Source organism: Chiroxiphia lanceolata, chromosome 13 (assembly GCF_009829145.1).
Source record: "Chiroxiphia lanceolata isolate bChiLan1 chromosome 13, bChiLan1.pri, whole genome shotgun sequence".
Taxonomy (NCBI): domain Eukaryota; kingdom Metazoa; phylum Chordata; class Aves; order Passeriformes; family Pipridae; genus Chiroxiphia; species Chiroxiphia lanceolata.
The window spans coordinates 413,604-435,097 of NC_045649.1; the positions used below are offsets into that span (position 1 = coordinate 413,604).

The 21,494-nt window shown below is 41.7% G+C and overlaps 1 protein-coding gene across 8 annotated transcripts in view; it reads left to right on the forward strand.

Annotated features, from left to right (window-relative positions):
- SMPD3 (sphingomyelin phosphodiesterase 3) overlaps positions 1–21,494 on the forward strand; it is an 86,831-nt gene that overhangs the window by 20,707 nt on the left and 44,630 nt on the right. The window contains exons 1-2 of one of the 8 annotated variants that reach the window (XM_032700901.1): positions 11,702–11,803; positions 12,886–12,946. The exons of 3 other annotated variants lie outside the window; for them this stretch is intronic. The gene's annotated coding sequence lies outside the window, so the exon portion shown is untranslated. 4 more of the 8 variants (XM_032700904.1, XM_032700899.1, XM_032700900.1 and 1 more) reach the window with 4 other exon arrangements.

Consider the following 21,494-nt stretch of genomic DNA (forward strand, 5'->3'; position numbering starts at 1 on the left):
TGTGTGTGCCACGCTGGGGCTGTGTGTGCCACACTGGGGCTGTGTGTGCCACACTGGGGCTGTGTGTGCCACACTGGATCTGTGTGTGCCACACTGGGGCTGTGTGTGCCACACTGGATCTGTGTGTGCCACACTGGGGCTGTGTGTGCCACACTGGATCTGTGTGTGCCACACTGGGGCTGTGTGTGCCACACTGGATCTGTGTGTGCCACACTGGATCTGTGTGTGCCACACTGGGGCTGTGTGTGCCACACTGGATCTGTGTGTGCCACACTGGGGCTGTGTGTGCCACACTGGGGCTGTGTGTGCCACACTGGATCTGTGTGTGCCACACTGGGGCTGTGTGTGCCACACTGGATCTGTGTGTGCCACACTGGATCTGTGTGTGCCACACTGGGGCTGTGTGTGCCACACTGGGGCTGTGTGTGCCACACTGGGGCTGTGTGTGCCACACTGGATCTGTGTGTGCCACACTGGGGCTGTGTGTGCCACACTGGATCTGTGTGTGCCACACTGGGGCTGTGTGTGCCACACTGGGGCTGTGTGTGCCACGCTGGGGCTGTGTGTGCCACACTGGGGCTGTGTGTGCCACACTGGGGCTGTGTGTGCCACACTGGGGCTGTGTGTGCCACACTGGATCTGTGTGTGCCACACTGGGGCTGTGTGTGCCACGCTGGATCTGTGTGTGCCACACTGGGGCTGTGTGTGCCACACTGGGGCTGTGTGTGCCACACTGGATCTGTGTGTGCCACACTGGGGCTGTGTGTGCCACACTGGGGCTGTGTGTGCCACACTGGATCTGTGTGTGCCACACTGGGGCTGTGTGTGCCACACTGGGGCTGTGTGTGCCACGCTGGATCTGTGTGTGCCACGCTGGGGCTGTGTGTGCCACACTGGGGCTGTGTGTGCCACACTGGGACTGTGTGTGCCACGCTGGATCTGTGTGTGCCACGCTGGATCTGTGTGTGCCACGCTGGATCTGTGTGTGCCACACTGGGGCTGTGTGTGCCACACTGGATCTGTGTGTGCCACGCTGGATCTGTGTGTGCCACGCTGGATCTGTGTGTGCCACGCTGGATCTGTGTGTGCCACGCTGGGGCTGTGTGTGCCACACTGGATCTGTGTGTGCCACGCTGGATCTGTGTGTGCCACGCTGGGGCTGTGTGTGCCACGCTGGGGCTGTGTGTGCCACGCTGGATCTGTGTGTGCCACGCTGGGGCTGTGTGTGCCACACTGGGGCTGTGTGTGCCACACTGGATCTGTGTGTGCCACGCTGGGGCTGTGTGTGCCACGCTGGATCTGTGTGTGCCACGCTGGATCTGTGTGTGCCACGCTGGATCTGTGTGTGCCACACTGGGGCTGTGTGTGCCACGCTGGATCTGTGTGTGCCACGCTGGGGCTGTGTGTGCCACGCTGGATCTGTGTGTGCCACGCTGGATCTGTGTGTGCCACGCTGGATCTGTGTGTGTCACGCTGGGGCTGTGTGTGCCACGCTGGATCTGTGTGTGTCACGCTGGGGCTGTGTGTGCCACACTGGGGCTGTGTGTGCCACACTGGGGCTGTGTGTGCCCTGCCCTCCCCTGCACTGACCCGGCTCCAGCAGCAGCAGCACAGAGTGCATCCAGGAAGATGTAGGGAGGGGACCGAGCTGGGCCTTCCTGGAGCTTGGGCTCAGCTGAACCCCCTGGTTTCCTCTGCTCTGCTTCTTGCTCAGGACACTCTGCTTGGAAAGGACAGGATGTTCTGTCCTTAATACCAAAACCACAAAGCTCCCCATTCTGCTGGGCTGCACCTCCACGTTTGGGAGTGTTGCAAATGGTCCCATAAATTGTTGGCCTGAAGGAAGGGGGTCCTTGGCTGGAGCTAAAGCCAGGCTCTGGGCTGGGTGCTGGGAGGGAGCTGAATAATAGCAGAGAAGAGTCTTAGTCCACTGACCTCTGGGTTACTGGCCCTGCATGTTTCTTCTTCACCAAATTATGTTGTGCATTTCAAAGTTTCTGTGTTCGTTCTGTATTCCAGGCAAATAAGCTTTTCTTTTTTCCTCAAGAGGCAGAAACCTCTGTGCAAATTAAAAATCTGATTATGCAAACTCTGAATCATCATCAGTTCCTACTGAAGAATATTGTAGACAAAGGAAATAGACCTTCTTGATGATTTTTCTACACGAACCACGTATGTCAAAATATGGATTAACTAAAAGCAAAATCATTTGCCAGTTTTTTTGTTTTCCATTAATCTCCCACCTCCCAACCTTGAACGAAAAATAACAAAACTTTAAAATTTTATATTTTGAAAACTAATTACATTAATAAAATTTCAGTTATTTTCTGGAGAAGAAAAGTTCTAAAATCAAACCAGAATTATTTAATATTAAGCTACCAACTTTGAACCAAAATTAAGATGAAGTGAGCAAACAGTTGAAAACTTTCCACTTCTGAGAAAATATTTCAGTATGACTTGCTTCATTGTGTATCAGGTACTTTCCCCATTTTTTCCTCTATTTTTTTCTTATTTTTTCCCCCCATTTTTTTGCTCATAATTTTTAGCTGCTACTGGGCCAGAATAATTCCTAATAACTTTTATAAGGATATGTGAAAGACAGGGTGTGTCCCAAAGATTTCACAGTTTGAATGTGGAAATCAGAGGAGTCAAAATAGCAAAATTTGAAGCCTGAGGCTGATCTTTATCAGTGTGAAGGCCCAGCAGCTGTACCCAGCCAGGCATGGGGAAAAGAAAGAACTGGACTAGAGTGTCATCTTGTTCTGAATGGGGAACCTGGAGGGTGCCTGGAGGCTGTTTGCCCAGAGAGGAGAGGTGGGCATAATGATGCAGAGGAGATGCATATGGGACCAGTCTCTGGACAGATCTGAGCCCTTCTGAAATAAAAGCTGGAAAAGAAATCTGCCCTTCAGAGTATGAAGGCCTTTGACAATCTCTGAGGGCTCCAGTACCGTATTGGTGCTGTTGCTTGCTTTGCTGGCATGAAAGGGACAGAGATTTGGAGCCCGTTTCCTGAACATACAGAGACAGATGAAAACCGTTTTTAGCTATTTTTGTGACCAACATGATCCACTCAGCTTGTTTGTTTCTTTTATATTGTTTGGGGAGATTGCTACTAGCTCAGTTTCCTTTTCTGTTGACGTTTTCCAAAAATCTTCACAATAGATTCACAATATTTAAGTATTTTTTGTGTTTGGAAACCATAATGTTTGTGTATATAGGAGTTTTTTTATCTCACAAAAGTTCACAGACACTGTGAGCTCAAGTTATCAATATTCAGCTCAGCCATACTTGCAGTGAAATGTTAAAATTGTACTTGCAGGTGTTGCTTGTATAAAGCCAAATGTAATTGCTAGAGCAGTCAGCAGGAAATGGGATTCACTTGTGTGTGAACCAAGTTCCCAACTGGCTACAGTGATTAGCAGCATGACTTGTGAATGTCCAACTGTTCCCCTGCAGAAAGTCTTACAATGGTCCTAGAACCTGTCATCAGAAATTTGTCCTATTATTGCAAAGGTTGAACATGTCCCATGTAGAATAGTACTTAAATCACAGTCAGTAGTCCCAACCTTCCTATTTTCTTTAAAGTCAGATTTGACCAAAATATTAGCAACCAGCGTGGCTTTTTCCTTTGCTTAACCACAGGGTACAAATTTCAGGGTTTTAACTGCTTGCTAATCTGTTGCTGAATCCCACTGAGGAGAAAAGGTTGCTGCATAATGATTTCCAAATAGGTCTTTAAAATTAGAAAGCAATATGTTTATTGGGAAATTCTTCAAAGTTCTTCTTGTCTGGTATTAAATTTGAGAGTTTTGCATTAGAAATACTTTGTGGAACATTAGGTTGTCTATGCTGCAGTATCTACAGAGAGAGAAATTATTCTTTTCAGGGACCAATTGCATAGTCATGGTTTTGTAAGTAAACACCAAACTATTGGGGTTGGGAATGTCATTTGGTTTTGTTCTGTGTTACAAATCTTCTCAAGAATTTGATAAGGGAACGTGTTCTGGAATGTTTACACCAAGCAGCTGTGGAATCTTGATAAAAGTAAGCTGCTGAGAGCTTTTTTCTTTTCAAGAAAGCTGTTTGAGTCTAGAAAGATTTGTGCACGTCAGTTGACTTGCAGAAACAGAGATGGGTATTTATGAGATAAAAATCTGTAGCATTGCAGAAACTTTTTCTTCCTTAAAGCCTTATTTGAATAGCCACATTGTTATTATTATATGCTCATAATAATTGATATATAACCTATCTCCCACTAATACCTGCTAGAGAACTATTCTTCCCTTTGCTACGCTGGTATTAGTTGCTAAAATCAAAAGTGCAGGTGGATATTCACCTGTGTGATTCCTGTTGATGTTAGTAGAATAACACAGCAAACTCCTTCAGGAGCCAAATCTTCTGTGCAGGGAGCTCAGGATACGTGTTCCTGCTAGATGGGTCTGCTGGTGTGGCCAGCATTCCTGGAGCTGCATGTATTCTCTCTATCAGTACAGCAGGATCTGGTTGTAGTCAAAATCTCTCTGCAAAACTGCAGTAATTGTCTGCAGAGTCAGGAAGATGTGATGAGCTGAACTCTGCTGCTGAGAGAAGAGGGCACGGAGCACGTTGCTGGAAATGTCCATAGCTGGCTGCTGAATGTGGGAGAGGAAAATGGATCATCTTTTAAAAAAAACCCAAGGCCTGAAACTTCTGATGTGAATGTTAAACATTGTTTAGAAATATTCATAAACTTTGTTTATTTGTGAGTTATTAATATTGTAAAGAAATTAATTTTTTGAAGCCTTTGGGGAATTAATGTGTTCTGATACCTGTGGATTTGAGACATCTGCACAGTTAACTTTTTCCTGTGTTGTTTTACAAAATGTTGAATCAGTCAGTGCCTCAGAAAAGTAATATGGAGAAGACTCTATGTGTCTTTCTGGCTGGCTGCTTCAGAACCAAGTCGTTCAGAGGCACAATGAAAGGCAGCCATTGCTTTGTCTTATCACTTTTGTGCCATGTGTTCATTGACTCGGTTCAAATGGGGGCTGTATAAGACTGTCCAGCCTGGGTACAGGATGGTCTGGAGCTGTGTAAAGGCTGTCTGACAAGTGTTTGTGGTAACTGTTGAACTTGGAACTCAATTGTACTTTGCATTTTGGTTTTGCCACTTTTTTAATAAGAAGCTTCTGAAGTGATTAGAGCACACATTGTTTCAGAAATATTAATTGTAAAGCCCCAGTTACAGCAGACTGTGCACAAGGTGCTCAGTAATTCTGATGCTCAGTATTCTGATGGAACCTGATGGTAACAGATAACCATACAATAAAATGTCAAGAATGATGCACTTTATAAAGTTAAACCTTTGATTACCCGATTGCTGAAACCAGCTCTAATGACACTTTGGCTCGTCCCTTTCCTGTGTTTTGCTTAGTAAAGGTAAATACATACACCTCTGAAAATGCCAGAGGTGGTTGCACAGTTCTTTTTCAGCAGAAATCTGCTGTTTCCCTTGTGGTTTCCTCTTCAACAGACATTGCTGAGGTTTATGAAAGGGTAGGAACCATGTCTCATGTGAGTGATAGCAAGGCAAGCATATTGGTGTAAAAACGTGCTTTTTGGTTGAGGGTTTTTTTGTTGCTTTGTGGATTTGTTTTAACAATATTAAGGATGATGCTGGGAACAGCTCACTCATGCAAGAAACAAATGGCAGAGCTGAGTGATGAAGTTGGAAGTACAAAACAAATGTAATGCAATTTGTTTGGCTTTTGTGACTTGCACTCATCAGGAAAATCTAAGGTGTCTGTTATGTATGACAAATGTGCTTGGTGAATCCAGACTTGGAAACATAACTTTTGATTACTAGAGGGAATACTGTACTTGATTTGATGGGGAAGGTTTGCCAAGAGCATAATGAGAATTGCTGTGTCATTTCAAAGATGTCTAAAAGATGCAGTGGGATCGGATGAGATTTGAGGGATCTCTGTTAAGGAAGAGGTTACTCTAAGCCCTGGTGATGCTGGACTGCTCATACCATCTGTCCCTTTATCTGCTGATTGTCATACTTCAGGATTTCTGTTTGCATAGTTGTAGAAGCTGCAGTGCTTGAATGTGCAGGATCCTGTAGCTGTAAGAGTTTTCTACAATATGGGTGGGAAAATTATTCGAGCACCATTAGCCACCTGACTTTAAAGCATTATAAAAAGTGATTTTTTTATTTTTTTAGTGTAGATGATGGTATAATTTTGTACATATTTACCTTATGGGACATTTAAAATCTATTTCCCAACTGATATGCCTAAATTTCTGTTTCTGTGCATCCCTGCTGAAGGTTGTACAATTACAAGGCATATGATGTTTGACCAGCTGCTGAGACATATATGCATGGGTTATTTATTAACTTTTGTATGTAAAATTCTGAGCCTTGTTACTAGATTTCTTTGAAATATTGGGGCTTATTCTTATTTACAGTACACTCTGTGGTGTGTGTGGCAGTAACCTGGGCTTTTTATCAAATACGTCTGATACATCTATCGAATACATCTATCATGAAGAGACAGTCTCTGGTCAGGACTGTAAATCTTAACAGCAATTCCTAAAGATCACCTCTCTTTCTTTACCTGAACCTTTGTGATATTTACTGGTTTGCTAGGAGGGAATTTTCTTGTTGCAATTCCAAAACACAGTGAGATTTGGATGTTGGTTTCAGTTTAAAAGGGAAGAGCAGTATCAGAAGGAAGGAGGACATTTTTTGAAGTGTAAGTAACTGTCTGTAAAGAAGACTGGCAAATTGCCAAAAGAATGGCATGCAGAGAGGTCAAAAATAATAAATAACAGACTCAATACAATGTATAATTGAGCAAGATTAAAGGAATAAAATATCTAATGTAAAGGACTAGTGGTTTCTTTCAGTCCTGTTGTCAGTAATAATAAATTTCTCATGGGAAGTCTTAGTCAATTTTAGACATTGACAAATAATGTTGTTCTTTAGGTAGAATTTGCTAGGTACAGAGAGCAAATTAGGTTATCTCTGTAAGCCCAGAGATTTACTAATATACAAATCACTTTACGTATTCTGAGTGATTTTACATCTGTGATTCTGTGAAGTGTTAGCATTCTCCAGTGTGAAGAATGAACAAATAAAATCAGCATTTGTTCATGAGTAAAAATCCTTCTCTCTGTTCTCAGTGGTTGATGGGCTGAATAAAACAGCCATGGCCTAGAAACTTTCACAACAAATATTCTCTTTTGGAGCAGAAAGGTGAGGGCACCAGATGCAGGAGAAAATAGACTTCTCTTCTTGCTGTGACTTTTCAGTAATGAATGATGACAGACCTACAAACCTCAGATCCCAAACTACCCTTGCAGCTGCTGCTCTCCTGCTCTGGTGTTTCAGTGGGAGAAACACCCCCTTCATATGGGGCTGGAGAATAATTCTGGAACCATGTGAATAGCTTGCTGTCTCAGCATCACACTGTTTACTGTGGCACTTTGTTACCCACTTGTGAGGATGGGCTTCCTGGTAACAGTGTTTGAGTCAATGAAGGAAATTCTGGAAAAGAGCAGCCCTTTCCAGCGTCTTGCATCTGACCTTTCAGAATTGAGGTTCCAATTTCCTGATCCAGATGGTTGAGGAAATCTTTCTAATAGAGTAAGTCTCTACAGAATCTTTACAGATGCAAACAGTTCATTAATAATTCAAATTGCCTGAATTAAGACAGTCATTCCATTCTTTATTCAGTGTCTGAATTAGTGTAATCTTATTTCCTTTATTTCCTGTACTGCCTTTACCAAATCTTATTTTGATATAGCATGTGATTAGGCCATGCTATGAAATAACATGTTATAAAGGATTGTATTGAATAACTTTGATCATAATGATTTAGACAGGGAAGACTAGATGTGTATGAAGATAAATATTTACATATAAAACACAGAAATGCTTACAAATAGCTTGTAGTATTGCATCATTATTTCAGGTCATTGGCAGTTAAATATCAGGATGATAAACAACCTGGTCTAACAGTAATTTGGGTAAGAACTTCCAGACATAACTAGATCTTCAGTATTCTCTGTATATCTAGTTTTATGTAATTTTAGTGCTTCTTAGGTAGTAAGAAGACATGGTCTTATGCTACAGTCAAAGCCTTAGCATGGAACACAGGTGGATGAATGGACCTGAGCAGGGTTTGAGCTTTTTTGTAATAGCTGACAGAGGCTTATTGATTCTCTTGCATTGAAATGTGGATGCTTATTTGACCATCTGTCATTCTGTCATTCAAATGCTTCATAGACAGAGTTCCAAAATGATTTTGAAAAAATTGTGAAGATTCATATTAACTTGCCACTGTATCTTTTTTATGAACTCTGAATACATTGATTTTTCAGTTTAACACCCTATGCTATATGTGGCACTACAATAGCTATGGAAGCAAGAGAGCACTATTACCTACAATTCTAACCTTTATTGAAAAGAAATTGATAACAGAAAAAGGCAGAAATTTGCACCCAGTGTTGCTTCAAGTTCTATATTTGCAATTGGCAAATGAGCAACTCTTTCCTAGGTGTTTTGAAATTAATCTTACACTTCCATTTTGGGCACCAAAGGTGTCCTCTCTCTCTCACAAAACACACACAAACTGTGTGAGTCATTAAAAATGCTAAGTTACAAAAGCAAGTGGATGATCATATTAATTTCTGTAATAAAATTTAAAGGTGCTTCTGGTCAACAGGAACAATATGGAATTGACTGGTATCACAAACTTTATGGGGGAAAAAATTCTGGATTTTTTAAAATTCTAATTTTTTTTCACTCTCAATGTCCATATAAGAACCCATCTGTTCAGTTCTGTGTGGATTCACTCCCAAGCTGCTGTACAGGTACTGTCCAGAGCTCTGGTAGTGAGTCAGGAGCACTGGGTAACCCCTGCTGACAAGCCTGGGCTCTCACAGTGAGAGAAACAGCAGAGCTCTGCAAGGTGAGGCTGCTGGAGCTCAAGTGGAGGTGAGGAGCCCTGTTGTTCAATCAAGAGGAAAAGCTCTTAAATACTGGTTGAGTTCCTGATTGGCTTTTGGCCATACCTGCTTAATCAGTATGCTGCCAATAACCTTTACTAGTGAGAACTGGGCTCTCCAGAAAAGTAGGGTCTGGATGTACTAATCAGGTTTGCATTTTTTTCCCTGTTAGTAAAAGTGTAAATGCACCAAGACACTTCAGTTCTTCATATCATAAACATTTCTTCGAAAAATAGGTAATATCCCCTCTCTTTTAGTTCCTTGCTTTTAATAACAGGATTTTCTTTGGGAGAAGAAGAACTACCTGTTTTAAAGTATTTACCTTTCTTATAGAGAGGATCTGCAATACTCTGGCTGCTCTAGAATTGAGTTGCAATTGGTTGCACTTTGAGTTCTACAAAATTAAACAGTAACGTAACAGTAAGAGCATCACATGAACCCCCCATCACCCTCCTCACACGTCTGCAATCACCAGAAATGCCATTTCTGCAAACATCAGGCACACAGCACCTATGAGTGACAAGACATTAGGGCTTCTCTTTGTCAGACAGCAATTGTTAGATTATTGAACATGAATATGGAAGGATTTCCACATCCACTTGTCCCACTGACTTTGAGAAAGGTCAGCTATGTTGGTGGGTAGCAGGAAAGGGCAGTGGTTTGAGAGATCTAATGTTAGGGGAGGTGAAGTGGAAGAACTGAGAGATGGGAGAGATCTTACAAGCAAGCCAGACACTTCTGTTAATTATATTGCCAAGACACTTCTGTTAATTATATTACTTTTCTTGGTTTTTTTCGCAAGCTGTAAAGAACTGGAAAAGAATGAAGTTGAGGTTTGATTAATGGTTGCCTAGACTGCAGTATGAAAAAAATGGATAAAGTGCCTTTGAAACAGATTTGACTTTAAAAAAAAAAGATAATCTGTTATTGCTCTCTCTTTCTTACATCATCATCTGGCAAATGAGATACACTTTGGAAGACCAAAATGTAGCTGAGATCCCAGTGTGACAGCACAGCTAATTCACAATCACAGAACTTTCCAGAAGGTATCAGAATTGTGTTCTCTCTTTGTTTCTGCAGGAAGAGATGGCAGTACTCCTACGTGGTGGTGCAAAGAGGCATCACGTTCTGTGGGTGCCTGTAGTGCCTGGAGCACTGTTTGATTCAGGGTGTTCTCTGACTCCTGAGCAAACCCTTGGGTATGTACAAGAGAGAGTTATGGAAACCTTGAGGGTGACCAGACTGCTTAATTCAGCCAGCACTTGTCATGGGGATATCTTACAGCCCCTTAGCCCCTCCTCAGCAGGGCACTGTCTGATGAACTCTCAGTGTGTTGTGCCTTTGCCCGGGTTAGTGTCTGTTGTGCAGATGGAGTGGAGGAAGGGGCTGCACTAACAGGAAATCATTTGCTTGGTCACTGAGGGAAGTTTAGAGACCCTGTGATAGATAAGGTTAAGCTGCATGCATTATGATATCCAGACATTTTTCTGATAGCCTTCTGATATGTAGTGTTTCATTAGTCTGCAAGTTACTCTTCTGTGATGAAAATAACGGAAGCACGAGGCACTCTTTTCTCTGTTAAAATTGCTTAAACTGCTGTTTTTCCTGTATATAAAAGTGGATCTTCCAATATGATGGCTACTAAGGTAACTTATTTACAGACCTTTTCCAATTGTGTCTACTCTTCTGCTTTTGTACTGAAATTGATAATGAAGACATCAGAGTGAAAATGCAGTTTAGCCCATTCTGTCCTTGGCATGGCTCTGGTCAGATCCACAAAGCTGTGGATGTATATTCTTTCTTGACACTGTTTGGAGGAGTACAGACATGTAAAACTTTTCCTTATGGTTTGGGGTTTTTTTTCAATCTAAGCTATGCTTCTGTTTTTTCCCCCTGCAAGATTGGTTCTGTTTTCAGACAGCCCCCCTGTTCTTTTTTTCCCCAAATAAACAGTGCTATCAGTCTAAATTTACTTGATCCTGAAGCTACCAAAAAACTCATATGACTGCTAATAGGAAAAAAAGCAAGCCATAGAGCCTGCAGTTACCATGCCAACACTGTTCCCTGGAATGTAGCCACACAGAGATGGATGCTGTGAAATTAAGATCTGTGTGATAGGTAGGAGGTACCTTTGCATGTGACTGTGCACTACTTGAAGCTTTCATGTGCATTATATTTTACCATTTGTATTTTTAATGTTATGCACTAATCTGGTCTTTCTATTGCTCCCTTCTCTCTCTCTCTCTCTGCACATCACAGTTCCCTACTTTTGTCAAGTATGAGAGAATCTGGCATTTCAAAACATACAGTGCATATAGTAAGTTCCATGAAAAATTAATTATACAATGGGTAAGATGTGATGAAGAAAGAATGGCTTCTGACTTGAATTCTGCCTACCATCTAGTTGTCTCTGTAAAGCTGTTGGAGTTGTACTCTCCTCACTGTGGGCATGCACAGCCTTGGTGGTGACAATATGGGGACAAACCAAATAAGAGGACCACTAGCAGAACTCACACGTGAGACTGGTGCAAGACAAAATTTCTTTAATTGTGATTTTTCTACATTTGCTTATAGCTGATCCTTAGGCATTTGTCAAACATCAAAGACAAACCTCCTTTTTCCCCATGGACATGATGTGTTTACCTAATGTTCCATCATTCTGTGAAGTCAGAGCTTGTTCCTCATTACACAAACACTCCTTCCTTAGCTTCAAGGAAAGGGCACTGTTCCATATTCTCTCTCCTGCTCTGTGTTTGTGCTTTCTGGGTTGAGGAACACAGCAAGAGATTAGGGAGTATCATTCTCAGTAAGTTTTTAAGCTGGTCATAAATCTCTATGACCATCACAAACCTTGATTAGAATTGTATGTTACAATTCTACAACATTGTGCCATTTGAATATCTTGATTTAGTGACTGCTTTGAAAAGCACTTGTTAATACCTTCACAAACCTACTTCTTGAAGCAAATCCTTTCTAGGAGTTCAAGATCTCAGGGTTTTTTTCTGTTTGTTTCCTTTTGTTTGTTTGGGGTTTTTGTTTTGTTTTTGTCAGCTTTATTTGTTTCTCAGTCCTCCACTCACAAACAAATGCAAAGCACAGGCAGCGCTGTTGATAACATGGTGAGCTTGCCAGGGTTACTTACTTGAACTTTGTGGGAAGGCTGTGGATTGGTTATGTAAGTGGAAATTTTGTAGGATGTTTTACTAACACTTTTTCAAGTCTCTGAGAGGTTACTTTGTGCACTAGAAATGTCAGTCTTGAAGACTGAGACATCATAAAGCTCATGCGGCTCCAAAGTTTTTAGTCTGTTTCGATTTTTTTGTGGGTCATATTAAAGAGAACAGGCTTTAACTTCATAGCAGGTGATTAAAAATATCTAATTTGCAATGTTTTTGCATGCTGATTTTTGCTGAAGTCATAAACCAACAAAGTGGAATTGATGGTAACTGCACTTATATAATGTCCCAATGAGGTTTCCTTCGTTGCAACCACAGCTACGCTAAGAAATGTTCAGCACAGCAGCAAGTGCACTTTGTTAGCGTTAATAATTAACATCCAAAAAGCAGCTAAAACATAAGAACTCGGCCAGAAAGGTAACTAAATCTGTTCCTGTTAGTTATGTGGAGGTATAAAAGGGATTAATAAATGTTGCAATGACATTTAAAAAGCTGGTCTGCTAGTGGGTAGAAACTTATCAAACCAAAACATGTGGCTTGTGGTTTAGATCTGCTGGGTGCAGCTGTGTGTGCTGGGGACTTAGGAATTAAAATTTAAAAGTAACTAAGACACTAAAGCCTCTGGCTCCTGTCAACCAGGGGTTTCTTCTGGGAGTGTTTTGTTGTGATGGCAGCTACAGCTTCACGTGTTTAAGCCTTTTTATTGTCCCAGCTCGATGGAGCTCTTCTTGACATCTGCAAGCATCGAGGTAATGAGGCTGAAGTATAGAAAGGTGGATGAGAGCAGAAAATCTCCTTAGTATCCACTGCATAACAGCTGTTACCTCAAAACATAGCACAGATACAGGAACAACAGCCAGCTGATGGGCACTGATCTGTATGAGGTATGTGTATTTGATGTGTGATACACATCATTGCCTGTCCTGGATACACATCTGAGAGATCCACTCTGTCTTTGACTGCCTCATTTGCACAGTAAGCTACTTCCCTCTGACTCCACATGATGAAGGAATTCCCTGAGCAGTTGAGGCTCCTTATTTGTCCACAAAATTTGGCTATGGAAGCCACAGGAGTTGTAATTCTGATTTAACAAAGATTTTCATAGCCTCAATCATTTCCTGCAAAACCAATTAATTAATTAAGCTAAGGGGAAGGATCTGGAGCTAGAAGTTACTAAAACTTACTCTTTTCATGTTTTTAAAGAATTTCCTTGAACTGATTATATTTTTCAGGTGGTAGCCTGTAGGGATTGTGTGTTGATTAACTGAATATATGTAATGAACTTTTCACTTGAAAATGTCCATAAGCATGTATCAACTTAGCAGAATTTTTCTTGTAAGCTAAGAAGCCATTGGCTCTAATCTTACATCATCAGCTTTGGATTTCTGTTGGTCTTTTGGCAGCTGAATTGCATAAGGCCAAATTTTGCAGCTGGAAATCAAATGAAACTTCTGTTGCCAAATGGAATGACTGCTTGACATTATTTTTGAATGCCTGCTGGTACTGTATTAACAAGCATTCTGCTATTACGTTTGTGACCCAGCTTGGAGGAAAAATCTGTTTTTTGATAAACTTTCATTTGGTCATGTTAGCTAATGAACTGAGCAGGCCTCAAATGTAATAACTTTGTAAAACAATATGTATAAATTTACTTTCTGTAGAGAGCAATGCCACTTTTGCAGTTATGTTAATGGAAGAAACCAGGCAGCAGTGGGACATGACAGCTTAGGTGAGTCATGTGTCCCTGAAATTAAACTGAAATTTTTAGCCCTAACTAGTGATTAGAGCAAAGCTCTGTGATTGTGAATCACAGGAAATCAGCTCACAGAGGATACTTTAATTCTGCATTGTCAGGCAGAGCACCTGGAAACATTTGAGTGGTCACTCTGTGTACTGCATCCCTCTACCTTGCACTGCCCAGGAAATGAGCTGGGTATGCTGATGTGAAGACATGCCTCTGAATTAAACCCCTTCAGATTGTCTGAAGGCGGAAATTACCCCCCTGATTGAAGGTGTGCCTTGTAAATATTGCCTGTAACTGCATTGGGAAAATAGAAAGCTTATTACAACATCCAGTTAATAAACAGCTGCCTTCTCTTTAGCGTGTGTTAGCCCTCCTCTACTCCCATTTTCTTCAGGAATGTTCTCAGGAGATTGGCACTCGACTTTGCTGTGGTGGATTTGTTTGTCAAATGAAGAGCAGACCCTGGAGTTTGCAGTCGATCGTGTGCCTGTGTGCTGATCTTTATATGCTGAGCTGCTTTCCAGCCTAAAGCCTGAAAGATGTGCTTAAAATGGAGATTGTATGGTACCAAATAAGCCTTGGTTTGCAGAGTGAAGGAGAAAATCGCAGTCAAAGAATGAGCTGAAAAGGAGCTGGGCACAGCTGAGCATAATCCAGTGCTGGCAGTAGGGATTATAGTAAAAATGTTAGCTGCTATATAAAACTGGCAATGGATGGCTCCCATAGGAATATTTAAAACCAGTGCAGCAGAGTTGAGTGATTAGGGCTTTCCAAGATGATAGTAAAGTCTGTTATCCCTGTGCAATTCTAAAATCTAAGAATAACATTTACCTCACTTAATTACTGCCCAAGCAAAAAGCTAGAGTTGAACTGTATCCCTCAGAAAAAATTATTAATTTAGGCCTCTATAATGTGCTGGTAACTTTTGATGCCAGGGGACAGTTGTTCTGAGTTTTCCTATGCTGCTGCTTGCCAGGGCTCAGTGCTGCCTGTCTCCTTCCTTTTGCTGGTAGGAAAGCTGGTTGCTTCAGTATCCCTGGCAGATCTTGCTAACTATTGACAAAAATGAAAAATCCCTAAACTCAGCGTCTTATGTTCATGCTGGTACTGGTAATGAGGTACTTAATGAAGCACCAAATTCTTCAAATTATTTATTGTTTCTTTTTGAGAGGTGTTGTCTTAATGCCAGGACTTAAAATTTCATTTTGTTAATGTTGGTTGTCAGAGTACTTGGAAGTTTAATAGCATTGTCACTCTTGTGATGTTTTACCATAATGCTGTTGAACATGTCTAGCTGTGAAGAGTGTAGTCACAGTATTCAAGAACTAAAGTAATGATAATGCAGCTCATCTTGAAAAAACTGATTTACAACAGTATCCACATAATCCATCAACATATTGGGTAGGGTTGGTCCTAACATATAAGTCACTTCAGTAATTTACTGAACTGGGGCTTTAGATGGTAACCTATCAAAATATACAGCAATATCTAAATCAATTATGAATTGTTGTAGTGGAGAAAGAGAGAAGGAACGATATAAATAATGAAAAAATATTGGTGGTAAAAATAATATTAACTTTGGATGGGAGAGCTGATGAGATAAAGGATGCAGGACACAAGGTGATGGAGGGAAGGAGAGGAGCAGTGCAAGTGCAATCACGTACAGTTCATAAAAAGACTAACAAATACATAAGAGATGTTATTAGACGTTCTCTTTTGTTTGTGGATTCTCTAAAACACTTCAGAGGGAATGCACAGAGAGTGGAAGTCTATGCTAGTGACCTTTGGAAAAAACCACCAACACTGGAGCTGAAAACTCCAGGAGGGTTTTGTTTCCCTGCCTGTTCAGTGTAAACTCCCAAGGAGAGCTTGGCCTGGGTGGATTTTCTCCTTCATGGTACAGGTTTTTTTCTGATATTCTTGTGGTTTTATTTTCCTTGAAGCTTATGCTCTGCAAGTGTTTGCTGGCACAAATGGGCATCCAGGCATGCAGGGTTCAGGAATAACAAATAATAACAGCATTTCACCTCTTTTGTCTGTACTGTGATGGCAACATGTGTTCCATTAGCACTCTGATTGCAGTGCTCTTGTCAAGATTCTGGTTTTTGCTGCTGGATTCTGAAAGCATTTGATCAGTTGATCTTGGTAATGTGCTGGGCTTTTTCCCAAAGTCTTTCATAGTTGCTATCAGCAGGTGAAATTTTTAACAGTTTGATTCTATCTGTAAATAGAGGTAGATGAATAAATAAATTTGTAATGATTTTTATTGAACCAGAGAATCAGGAAGCTATATGTAAAAAGAAATTTCCTCCTTCTGCAATATTTGTTTGTAGAAGTAGATGAATAACATGAGATCTCAATAGGACACTGGGTGCTTTTCCTTGCAGTCAGTAAAAAAAAGTGTATTTTTTTACTTTCGGAAAACTTTCTTTAGTGTATGTCCTGCACCTACCCAATTTTTTAACTCTTTATTTTATGTAGTGTATTTTATCAGCATTGCTTCTCCATTGTCTTCTTTATATGACTGTAGTCATATAAAATGATCCAGATGGGCATTATTTTATCATTTGGGTGGTGTTTCTACTCTGTCATTGTCTCCCCATGATTCCTCAACGAGTGTTTAAGGATTAAGGAAAGAAAACAGCCCACTGTTTTGAGGACAGAGTGCAGGACCCCCGTCTGTGTTCTCCTATCTACTGCCAGGACTGTTCCTGGAGTTACCTCATCCCAGAGGATGGTTGGGAACACCCCCCAGGGGGAGTGCTCTTGGTCAGCCTTGTACTGAGCTGTGCTCAGCTGGTGTGAAAACAGCTCTGCTCAGCTCTCTGCCACAGGGGAACAAACCTGTGCAGCCCAGCAGGCCACAGCATTTTCTGCAAGCTTAAAAGGATTATGTTACTGTCAGTTGATTTTTGATACCTAAAGAAGAATATAATATTGCTTGCCTCTTTATTGTTGTTTCTTATTGTTTCATGTTGCTTTGCTATTTGCATGCAAAGGGTTATCTCTTGCTGGGTTCCCATCCTATGTCTGCAGCAGACAAGGAGCAGCTTTCAATAATCCCTTTGACAACATTTTGTAGATTGTGCTGAGTGCTAACAGTGCTTTAAATTCTATCTCCAGTATCTCAGGGTGTGATACCAGATATGAGCTGAGGAGTTTCAGCAGACTTGGATTGAACAAACCTTCTCTGGTTAAAAATAAAAGCCCCAGAAGAGACTGAGAAGCACCTTTGAGCAGACAGAACTCTGTCCTTAGAAGATAACGAGGCTAAGATAAGTTTTCCCTCAGTAAAAGATAGGAAGAATTTGGGAGAATTAATTTCTTTTAATTCCTTCTTCAGTTGACTGTATTCCCATGTGCAATTAGACAGTATTAATTTTGAAAGAGTCCTTCTGGCTCTCTGCATTTGCACCACGCTCTCAGCTCTCTGGTAGCTGAGCTGCCTTTGCTGGCCTGTGCTGAGAGCTGGGGAATGGAGCCTTCCTGGGCATTGGGAACCCAGGAACAGCTCTGAGGCTCTAATCTGTCTGGGGATGCATTTCTAAGATGGCCTCAAAGATTTCAGACTGCAAAGGTGAGGATCAGCCTGCAAGAGACCTAAAGCCCAGCTGAAGAAACATGAGCAATAATTGTAGCTCTTGTGGAGCAGCAGGAGGGGCTGCCTGTGGGAGGCTGGGCTGTCCCTCAGTCCTTGGGTCACTGGAAGTGATGCTATGTCATGGGTTTCTAATGACAGTTCACTGGAGGATTCCAGAGTGAAAAATATATTAATATGCTGAATGCTTCCAAATGGATATTTGGGGTGTGTGTATCTATTTGTGTTGCCAGAATTTTTGGGGGGTGGTGGTGTGGAGGGCAAATTAATGCAAAATTAAGTAGACAGCAGTGTACATCTTTAATGTTAAATAGTTATGGCTTCTATGAGCTGCTGCTCTTGGTATGAGCCTTCCCTATGATCCAAGTGTAGCATCTGTCTTTCCTGTATTCTGCATTTGCACTGACATAATGATTCTGAACTTAGAATCAATAAGCTGAGAGAGTTAGTCATTATATATGAGTATTGTGTCTTTTCTCAGGGAATTTAATCAGTAACATCATACACAATTAATTTGAACAAATCTAAGCAGGTTACAATGGGATCAGGAGCAAGAATATATTCTTAAGTCAGACAACACCTCCATTAAGTGTTCAGATTAAATTATAATTTAAATTAAAATTCAAGTGAGGCCCATTTCCCTTTAACCAATTTCTTGGAAATAATCACTGCTGAAGTACATGTTGAGCCCTTTCATTAACCTTTACAAGGAAGCTCTAAGTGTTGCTCCTTGGCTGAGATGTTAATATGCTAGTCATGCTGCTGACCTGTTCACAAAAGCTGAATTACCAGCTGCATTTGCATTGATCTACAGCTGAAGAGAGCTATTTCAGAGCTGAGTGTTGTTCTCCAGCTACAACTGTGTATAGTTGAGTGATAGTACAACAAACATTAATTATGTTGATGAAAATGCATCAGTTTTTCCTATGATGAGTATGAAATAAATGATTTTGTATATACGATGGGAAATCTTGTACAATGAATAATAATTTTTCCATCAAAGGCACCAAAATAGGCTGTTGCTGCTCTCCTAAAAGCTGTGGGAAGGGGTGAGATAGAAGGCAAGAAACGGAGCCATCTCAAAGGGGAAAGTTGCTCGACTAGCATTACCCAGCTGGTTGTTGCCTCAAAGAATCACGTTGCCTGTTTTCAGAGGGCAGCTTGTCCTGCTGCAGTGACTGCAGGTTCACCACCCCTCGGGCTTCTTCCTCCCTGCCAAGCTGTGCCTGAGTCCGAGCTCTGTCCCAGCACAGGACTCAGGCAGGTGGGTCAGCTTGGCCTGGGAGGTTGGGCAGGGACTGAGGAGGTGCACACAGGGCCCAGAAGCTGCCCCAGGGCAGGGGACAGGTACAGGAGCAGTCATTCCCTCTACTGGGTGTCTCTGCCCCAGCTCTGCTGCTGCCAAGGTTGGGGTCACCGTGGGGCAGCTGCTCGTGCTGTGCCCCGCAAGGAGGAAAGGGCAGGGAGGGTCTGACTGGGCCCCTGGGGGACACAGGGGTGTCACCAATGGTAAAGCATATCTCAAAGTTTGGGAATCACTGCTTTGTCCTGTATTGGTTACCATAACCTGGTCTCTCCTCTAGCCATCAGGTTTATCCTCCTGATACAATAGAAAAAAGGAATGCAGGTTATGTAGAATGACAGGGTTAGGCTGTTGTGGTCACCCTCTGTCCTGGCTGACAGTCCAGTTAGTGGCAATGATGGAATTAACTGTCTCTTTGAGATGAAAGCCAGGGACAAGAGATACAACTCTGGGTCATTCCTGTAATATTTCTCCTCAATTTAGCATGTCGAGAAGGTAGGGTTCTAAACCTAAAAGCAGGTAAAAGTGCTACACTGAAAGCAGATTTATGCTGTATAAATACAAATAAGTAGAAACGAGCTGTATTAGCAGTACTTACATGTCTGCATGCATTAAAAGAGAACTGTGAAATAGAAAATGTTAGGCAGAGTTAAAAATAAGGCACATTGGAAGATTTGGGTTTCCTGCTGTGTGAATGGCAAAGTCTTTTGGTGATGAGCTTTTTCGTGTAGTTATACTGAACCTGTTCCTGTTGGGGGAATTTCCATGAAGTAATAATAATAATTCAGTTATACTCCCCTGAATAGGAAGAAATAAAAATAATTCAAAGGGTTTTTCTAAGGGGAAAAAGATGTGGTCACAGCTCACAGGGAAAAAGAAATGAGGACAAATATGTCCTGTACGTAGTAAATCACTAAAACCTAGGCCCAACAGGTTTGTATCATAAAGCAAAACAGAAAGTTAAGTCGCACATCCTACGTTACTATTAATTCAAGTATTTGATGGGAAAGTTACCTGGATACCCACTTATAAATAAGATTGTTTTCTCACTGCCTTTCAGCATAAAGTCTCTCCTGGTCTCACCATGTGAAACTGAATTACAGTAGTTAAACCTCCTCAGCTTTCAGCCTCCTTGTCTGAGGCACAATATCAAATAATCCTCCACTGCTCCTCGGTGTCCCTGTGGAGAAGCAGCTCGTGGCTGCTGTGCTTCCTGGCAGCTCTCAAGTGTGTTGCTTCAGGCAGAGACCATCTCTTTTATAGGCAACTGCAGAGTTCAGGCTGAGGGTATTCAGAATACAAATCTGTTCTGTTTCTAAGAACTGTGTGTGTGCTGATGACAGAGGTGGTTTGGTACGTGAGAGTTTGGCTGCTCAGTGACTGTCTGGTGAACGTGCTGCAGTCTGGGAGGTCGCTCGTAAGGGGATATGATTTTTACATAGCATAAAAATTACTTTATAGTGATAGTTCTGTTGTGATTCTTCTGCTGATGGTATTTGAGCATGAAGCATTGTATATTTTGTAAAAGCAAGCAAAGCTGTAGTTAGAGGAGAACTAACTGAAGCTCTTTTCTCTTTACATTGCGACTTAGGGAGACAACTGAGTTTAAAAGAAATGTTAGTCTGCTGAAGTACCAAACCACCACAATGTCAGAACAGTTGGTAACCAACATATGCATGGTTAGTTGATTATTCTGATTATCCCAGAGATATAATCCCAGAGATTATTCTCTTGAAAATCGCAGTTCTTCTGGTGAGTACTTAAAGCATTTGGACACTGAAAAATCTTAATGCTTCCGTGGCAAGCTGACACAACGTGATCAGTGGCATTCTAAGCTTTTGCATCTAAGATATGCCATCACTCTGCCCTCAAATTAAAGCCAGAGTTTTATATGTTTGTAGGAGTCACAAGTGGTTCTTTGAACCAGATGTATACGTGCAGAAGTCATTTGTTCTCAATTGTCTCATTTCCAGCCAGGAGCACGTCCAGAATGCTGAACACAAAGTCCAATCTTTGGATCAGTACAGTTTAAAATCTAACACTGAGATTGTCAGTGCCAGCAAGGGTCCCTGTGGATGATTGCAGCAGTGGTGGGCTTTAAGAAAGGGTCATTCCACACAGTGGAATGTAATCACTAAATTAATTTATACAGCCTTCCATACACTCTGTTTAAGGCAACCTTTTATTTCTGTTTATGGTACTGTGTACTGAAGCCTAGGATTTTATAGGTGAATTCTTAATTCAGATTCCTGTGAGTCATCCCAATACATTTAGACTTCAAGAAGCCAGTGGAGTAAGGATCCAGTCGTTCAGCTCAGTGCTCCCATGTGTTTGGGCTTGCAGGTGATATGTACGAGTTGTCTTCAATTTAATTCTATTTGGCTTCTCTGCATGTAACTCTGTTAGCCTTTGTCATGCTGTTTTTAACAAGCCTTTTTTTTGAAAGGCAATCAAATCAAGGAAGAAAAGGTCAGTAATAGGAGATCTCCCATGGAGGAGTCTGTGGGAGCTGACACCCATATCCAGGTCCCTCGTGCCCTGGTGACAGAAGCTGGCATTCAGCTGCTCTGGTATCAACTCAATTTGGGGGTGGCATTAACTTTCATGTGTAGTAATAAAGGGCAAAGTGAGAATTTCTGTTGAGTGTTACTCGAGTCCCTTACTGACATGGCAGGC